Genomic DNA, 8,116 nt, shown 5'->3' on the forward strand with positions numbered 1-8,116 from the left:
GGCTTCTTCTTGAGCAGGGGGCAGCGAACTTGGTTGGGCTGTAACATTTAATGCCTTCTGAAAATGTCTAAAGTCTATCTCAGAATGCACCTGGCTCCCACAGAGACAAATACAAAAAGCAGTATGTACAGCTTTAGTTGTGAAATTATGGGTTTCTCTTTTCTCCCTAGATTCACTCTTGCTTCCTCGCAATGTAGATGAGGCCTTCTGAGGTCCCATCTACAAACATTGATAAATGGCAGCTGATATTATAAAACGACAGCTATTTGAATCATTTAGCTGAGGAAGATCCTGTTAATAGAATAAACTTAGAATAACAAGGAGTTGTCCAACAGAAGCCAATGTGGGCTAATTATCATGGTGGAAAATCTAGTTTGTTGCGTCCGTAATACACACAAAGTACAGACCAGAAGAGAACCACGTTTTCCCTGAGCTGCTCTTCGAAGACTGCAGTTTGTGAAGATAACCAAGCAGAGCTACAGGATAAAATGTGGAAAAGTGATGCAGCTGATTATTTCCCTGCTTCAATTATTTTTGGGCAGGGGTAGGGGGCAAGGAAAACTTTCCCTTTGCCCTCTGAATGTTTGCTGAAAAATCAACTCACAAAAGGCAGATTAATTGGAGAAAAAGCATGCAAAATTTATCAATGTGCACAGAGGGGAAAACCAGAGTGATTACCCCCATCCCTGATGTGGTTCAGAGCTTAAGTACCACCTTGAGGCTACAGAAAGCATGGGGACTGAGATCTTGGCAGAACAGATTATGGGAGGGGGAGAAGGAGGCCTGGCTACCAAAGGTGGTCTTTGTTATGTAGATGAACCTCACAGGTAGCAGCCCTCAGAGAAAATAGAGAGTAAATTTTTTCAGACCTTTAAATGTGTCAGACTGTCAGATGATCTTTCCCGGATCCAGGCGAGGAAAGGCCTGTGGCTGCATGAATGATTTTTTACGGAAGTAAGTTTTCGCCACTAAAGACAGCTTTGCAGGGCTATTTCTGTTTGTGGGCTGACAGTCATCTCAAAATAAGCCAAAAACTATATTCTGGGGTAAAATATTTTGATCTCCTTCACATATAAACTGACTTAAGAAACATTTAGGAGGCACCTTTTCAACAGCCCAAAGAGGGCTCATTTAAATTTCAAGATGGTTAACGAACTGCTCTCATTTGGAAAGGAAAAAATAAATTTGCACCTACATTTTAATCCTCTTACTGTTGTGAATTAAAATAAAATCTTAAGGCTCCCACCCACTGGCTGACTGAATGGACCCCCTCCTGGCCAAGGGGACATCCTAAAACTGAAGTGCCTGCCACAAGGAGGGAGGTTAGACATGCCCCATCATGCCCCGTCCCTTCTTGGAGGCATACTGTGTAACCCATTCACAGGCCCAAATCTGCGCAAGGCAAACCTGCAGGTCCTCAGTTTACACAACAAATATACGTCTGGTGGCTTGTCTCTGATTAACAAACGTCTTTACCTTAAAACATTCCAAGCCTTTAGACAAAGCTTCATGTCTTTAACCAATTACAAGTCAAAGTATTACGGCAGACTGGGAATAGACCGACACGCACACAGAAATATTGGCAAAAACAGGTTTATTCACCAGCGGGCTTGGATGGGGATTTTTCCCTCCAAATTCTGAGCACCAGACAAAGAGCATTGCAGTCCTTTATACACTCTGCTTAAGGGGAAGGGGCACGGTTACAACAGGGTTAACTTTAGTGAGGCAGAGTCCTGAGCTATTTTACAGCCTGGTACGCTAATTGCTGCAGGTGATTTATGAGGGGAAAGGTCGCAGGGGAGGAGGAGGCCCAGGATTGTAAGGGAGAAAGTCCGGTAGTGGAATTTTCCAATTTTCTACTCCAAAAGGATCTTTATACCTATAACCTGTAAGCGCCACCCCCAAACCAACGTATGCCTCCCACGTATTGATTTCCGACTTTACCTGTAATCTCTGGCTTCCTGAAATGTACAAAACCAAACTGTGACCCAGCCCCAGCGAGGCCACTTGCTACAGGCCTGTTGGGCGTGGCTCTAGGTCATGGTTCTCAAATTTCGCTCAGAATAAATCTCTTTAAATTATCTTACAGAGTTTGGTTTCTTTTTGGTTGACAGTTCTCTAAACATTTTTAATTGCTATGGAGGGAAAAAAGCTCTATATTTCGTATATGTCATATTTTCCTTGAAAGTTATAGTTTTATAGAAAAGCAAAATTGAATTTTGAAAATAAAAAGGTTGTTTCTAATGAATGATTTAAATTAAAACAATGATTAAAGTATTTAAAAGTATAAAACATTTGCTAAAATTATTTTGAAACATAAAATGTGGCTATTAAATAATCTTCAAGTGTTAGCAAGTGTGACAGTGCGTGGTCCTGAGGACAAACCGAGCAGCACATGGAGAGTGGGAGAATCAAAGTTTATTCCCGGCGGGCTCAGAGGGGCCTCGCCACCAAACTCTGATCCCCGTCTACCCGATTTTTCCCACTTTTATTAAGTTGTGGTGGTCTGGGGGGGTCAGGTGGTTAATGCCCGCCAGGTAATAGGTCAGTTGATGTGTCAGATAATAGATTAGTGTTATGCTGATGCTCCAGGTAGTATTTGGTGTTATGCTGATGTGCCAGGTAGTAGATTAGCTGATGGGGCAGGTAATAGGTTAGTATATGCTGATGCGGGTCTTCCCTGAGGGGTGGGGGTCTCAGGTGGCTGATGTGCCAAGTAACAGATGGAGCTTTTCCTTATCGTAAGTGCTGCTATACTACCCTTAATTTTGGAATGGAAAGTAAAATATTTGTAAATGAGTGTTCATTTTTGAATGATGAATAGAATCTTTTTCTCAAGGAAAAAGAGGGAAGAGAATAGAGATGCTTTTTAGTGTCTCTTTGTATCTTTAAATACATGAGTGTCATCCGCCACTTATGTCTGAGTATGCTATGATTCAAATTTTGTGAGACATGGGGACGGCTTGAAATAGGGGGCCTTTTTAAAAAAAGAAACCGAGTAACAACAATATTGACATAGAAGCCTAGGAAGACCACCCTGCAACTTCTAGTGTTTTGAAAGCCTGTAGAAGCTTTCTGATATCTTTTCTAGGAAGTGTAAATATTTGTATAGACCTTTTCAATATGCAAAACATTTTCACTTTCTCTGTGATCATCACAATCAACCGGGAGGTTTACTTCTTACAGATAAGGAAATTGAGGCTAAAAAAAGCTACAAAGGTTAACTAGTAATTTCCTTTGGAATCAGTATTTGAACAGTTATAAACTGCAACTGTTTTGCCCCTTGTCAGAATGTTACACTGTATCGTGCCAATGATTCTAAGCAGCAGGAACAGTACAAAACATTGGAATTTTCCAGAGGAAACAAGTTCTGAAGATGCTTAAAGACTTAGTGAGAGGGAGCAGGAACCCCTCTTAGGGGCCTGCCAGCGCCCCCAGCATGGAAATAAAGGAAAATCTCGAGTCCCTTCAGGCAAGCCCTGGGCCCCTAACTACCCTAGAGCCTCCGAGCAAGCCAGAGACACCAGGTGTTCCCGTTCCCTATGGAAACTAAAAGGCAGCATCGTAGCTTACCTTCTTGAGTTGTTTTTCAGAAACTCCCACTGGATGGAAAATGCAGATAAAAGGAACCGAGGAATTGAGCTCTGGACAGCTGTTCTTCCTTCTAAATCTCACCGAGGGGCCTGGAGAGAGTCACACCCATCTTAACATTCCTTTAGGCTAATTCAAGAATCTCTGAACCCACCTATGACCTGTAGGCACCTCTGCTTCAGGATGTTCTGCCTTTTTAGGCCAGGCCAACATATAACCGCTATGAGGGACCATGAAAATCTCAGGACCCTCCCCGACTCCTTATGCAAAAGGAGTCAAGGACAAGATCAATGGTTCCTCTGCCCACCCAGACACATCTGCATAATCCATTCTTCTGTCACTCTCTTTTCCTCTTCAAACATTCACCTTATTTACAACGTAAATTTCCTGGGTTTCACAGGAGTGTAACCATTTGCTTGTGTTTTTCCCTGGCACATCCTCACATTGTGGCTTACTAAACCTCCAGTGATTGAGCTATTGCCTCAGTTACTTATTTTGGGTTGCTACCTCCATGTATTGATTTTCAGTTTTGCCTGCCTGAAATGCAACCCTGCCTTTAAAAACCTGGCTTGTAAGCCATTGGACAGTTTGGGTCTTTAGTGTAGCTGACCTTTCTCCTTGCATGGTGCCAGACAACAAAAATGCCTCTTTCTCCTTTTGCAACTCTTGGCCTGTCTAGCTTTGCTGCACTGGACCAGTGAATCCCAGTTTGGTTCGGTAACATTGTATCTAATAAACAATGACAGCTATTTTCAACCCAAGTATTTTTGAGGTTTGACTATGAACAGCGATGATGTGGGGCTATTGATAAGCTTGGGTGAGGTGCAGCATTGCAATCCCACCAACAGAGAGCAGACTGCAAGCAGTGGGCACAGGCAGCTTCAAGGTCACACTCACAGTGCAGTCACACATGCATGTCCCAAGTATCGGGCTTCAGCATTGTTTTGGCCTCCTGGTTAAGCATAATTGGGTCGCCGTGTTTGATCAGATTCAGAACTCTTCCTTGAAGCAAAAGGTGTATTTCTTTCAAGTACAAAGGCTAGATTTACACAGAATGACAAAGGTCAGCCTTGCAAATGCTTAGTTTCTTGAATGTTAGCTCTAAAAATGAGGACTACTTCCTGTAGTAGGACAGTTCATACTATTACAAGAGGCCCACTGCAGAAAAGTCAACACATGACTTGTCTGATAAACCATTTGTCCTTTCAAGGTATGTTTGGTTGTCTCTTATTAATGTGTGGAACTCGCTCCAGGAAGAATTCATGGCAACCACCAGTAACATCCAACTTTGTTACTATAATAATCTTGAAAAATGATCTTCTGAAAAACTCTGAAAAGAGCTTGTGAGAAAATATCATGCAAAGTAACTTCAATGAATTGATATTCTACAATTATAGTCAACTTCCGTTTTGCAATTGTGAGCATTTTGCTTTGGCCCTTCTAACCAAAATAAAACTTTTGGATTTCATTGCTATGCCAGAACACAGATCGTTCTGATGACAGGCATTATTGAATGGAAACTTTCTGAACCTCATTCTAATCATAAACTTTTAGTGACATGCTCTGTAACTAAAAGAATTAGAAATAATATTGTAGTCAGGCATTAGGCAGATATTTCAGTATGTCAAAAGTGTTGGAATTTTCAAGATTTATGTAAATAATTTGGGCCAATTCCAGGCTTATTCTAATAAACAAACACTACAGAGAATACACCTGGAATCAAGCACCCCCTACTGCCTGAGTAAAACTGGAGAAGTTTAAAAAAAAATTCAGTTCATTATCTGGAGAAAGAGTCCAGGAGGATGTGTGGCTGAAACTTTAAAACGAGCTGCCCAACCAAGACAACGTGGGCTTGCCTGGAGCCTCAGGGAGAGACGACCAGAATGCAATTATCATCTCAAGAAAGCTAACACCTGAACAATTGAAAACCAGTGATGAGAAGGGACCGGAGGAGGGAGCTGGGGGAAGGATGTGCCGTGTGTAGGCTGCACTGAGAAGGCACGTCCCCACAGCAGGCGACCGCAGCTGGACCACTACTTGACTCTTGCCAATTTCCAGCTCTTCAGGCAACTTTTTGATAACTCTGCTCTCTCACGAAAACGAAGAATTCATTTCTTAGCATATTTCTCTTGGCAACTATCTCACTAACCACAAATGAGTATCTTTTTGGTTCATACCAGTATCATACTCTTTCTGATATAGTTTGCACTTACGCAAAAACGTGGAAAAATTTGTACTATTGATAGTTTTTTTTTTTTTGAGAGAGGGTCTCATTCCGTCACCCATGTTGGAATGCAGTGGCATGATCATAGCTCATTTTCACCTCCAATTCCTGGGCTCAAGCGATCCTCCTGCCTCAGCCTCCCAAGTAGCTAGGACTACAGGCACGTACCATCACACCCAGTTTTTTTTTTTTTTTTTTAAAGACATGGTCTTCCTATGTTGCCCAGGCTGGTCTCAAACTCCTGGCCTCAAGCAATCCTGACCCCCTCCGCGCCCACCTTGGCCTCTTAAAGTGCTGGGATTACTGGAGTGAGCCACCAGACTTGGCCTATATTTTTTTTGTTGTTGTTATTTTAGAAAACAGTTTGAAGACATTCAGAAGACACAGCAGCACTGCTATACTTATAAAAGGAGAGAAATTAGTATTTCAAGTAATGACAACATACACACACACACACCCACATACATTGGATTAACCTGTTTTAAAGGTAATATGTTGACATCTCCAGAAGTCACACTTCTCAAACAGGCTGAGAGGTAGAGATGAGCTTGTTATACATGGTTGTGACCAAAACTGCTGAGAGAATGCAGGCATAGTCTACGTTTGTGAGATAGGCTTTACACATTTGGAAAAGTTAAGTTTAAAAACTCATTCTTTAAGAAACTAGGCAATTCATGTTAGAAACCTGGGCTGGTTAAGGAGACATCCGCTAGTAGAACAGAATTCCAAAGAGATTACAAGTGACACCTACATTATTCGCTGAGTAACATTACTACTATGACAACTGGAAGAACTGACCGGTGGCATTTTGAAAGCAGTCTAAGAAAGAGGTATTACAACAGCCATTTGGAATCAGACTGTCAGAGGCATCTTTGCTATTAGGTTCCACAAAACTGGAGAGATCACTTTGAAGCCAAACATAACATTTATAAAAATAGCTCTTTAGAGACACTGAATGTTGCAAATTCCTGAACTGTCAACATTAAGCTTCAGTGATAGTTTAGTACAGTTGGAGGGATTCTTGTCTCTGGAAAGCCTAGCACCCTGCTTGACAGGAAAAGGGTGACTGACATGTGTTTCAAACGGTTCACGGGCACAGAACTTTAAGAGGGCAGGGACACTGGGTGGAAGCAGCCCTAGGCACATTCTTTTTTTTTTTTTTTTTTGAGACAGAGTCTCACTCTGTTGTGCGGGCTAGAATTCCATGGCCTCAGCCTAGCTCACGGCAACCTCAAACTCCTGGGCTCAAGTGATCCTCCTGCCTCAGCCTCCCAAGTAGCTGGGACTACAGGCATGAGCCACCATGCCTGGCTAATTTTTTACATATGTAATTTTAGTTGTCCAGCTAATTTCTTTCTATTTTTTTAGTAGAGACGGGGTCTCGCTCTTGCTCAGGTTGGTCTCGAACTCCTGAGCTCAAATGATCTGCCCGCCTCGGCCTCCCAGAGTGCTAGGATTACAGGCGTGAGCCACCGCGCCCGGCTCGTAGGTGCATTCTTACATGACACGTGTAGGATTATTACTTTGATTAGAGTACATGAGGAACTAATCTTGCATTTTGTTACCTTGAGGCTTGCTACTTGTTTCTACTGACATGAGAACTGGCATTGCTACTGAGCTTTACTTACTTTAAGGCAGGAATGAAACAGGTGGAATTCATCTGATAGTCTCTAAGACTGAGACACCTAAGAAGTATGTAAACCAAATAGCTTACAGCTGACTGTTCAGTCTCACTGCCACTACGTTAAGAATTGTTTGAAAGAATTTCCATCTTTCCCGTAAGAATTGTAAATTATACAAAGTATTCTTAAAAATTGACCAAAGACAGCTTGTTTATGTCCTAAGAGTATGACTAACATAAGAGCTATTACCAAATAGTGGACATTAAGTTTTAACTGCTTCCCAGTTTTCGCTAGTAAGTAAAATAGGTTAACTTATGAAAATTAAATTTTAAAGTAAACATTACCAAGTTTAGTTGCCTTTAGGCACCATTAAACTACATGTTTAACAAACAATCTCCAAGTATATCTAAATCTTGAAAGGCATAGATATTTTAGAATTAACCTTAAAAAGAAATGTGGTGGTTTTAAAAAGATCACATTCTTTTTTTTCCAGCTTTTCCCACACTTTGAACCTGGGCTGGCTCTGCGACCGACTCTGACGGAGAATGTGGTAGAAGTGACGTGGCTTTCAAGCCTCTCACTTTGGCCATCACGCCTTTTGGAACGCTGCTGCCAACCACTGTTTAGGGAACCCGGCGCTTTGAAAGGTCAGCCTTGCAAATGCTTAGTTTCTTGAATG

The sequence above is a fragment of the Propithecus coquereli genome, unplaced genomic scaffold (genome assembly GCF_000956105.1).
Source record: "Propithecus coquereli isolate 6110/MARCELLA unplaced genomic scaffold, Pcoq_1.0 Scaffold71, whole genome shotgun sequence".
Classification (NCBI taxonomy): domain Eukaryota; kingdom Metazoa; phylum Chordata; class Mammalia; order Primates; family Indriidae; genus Propithecus; species Propithecus coquereli.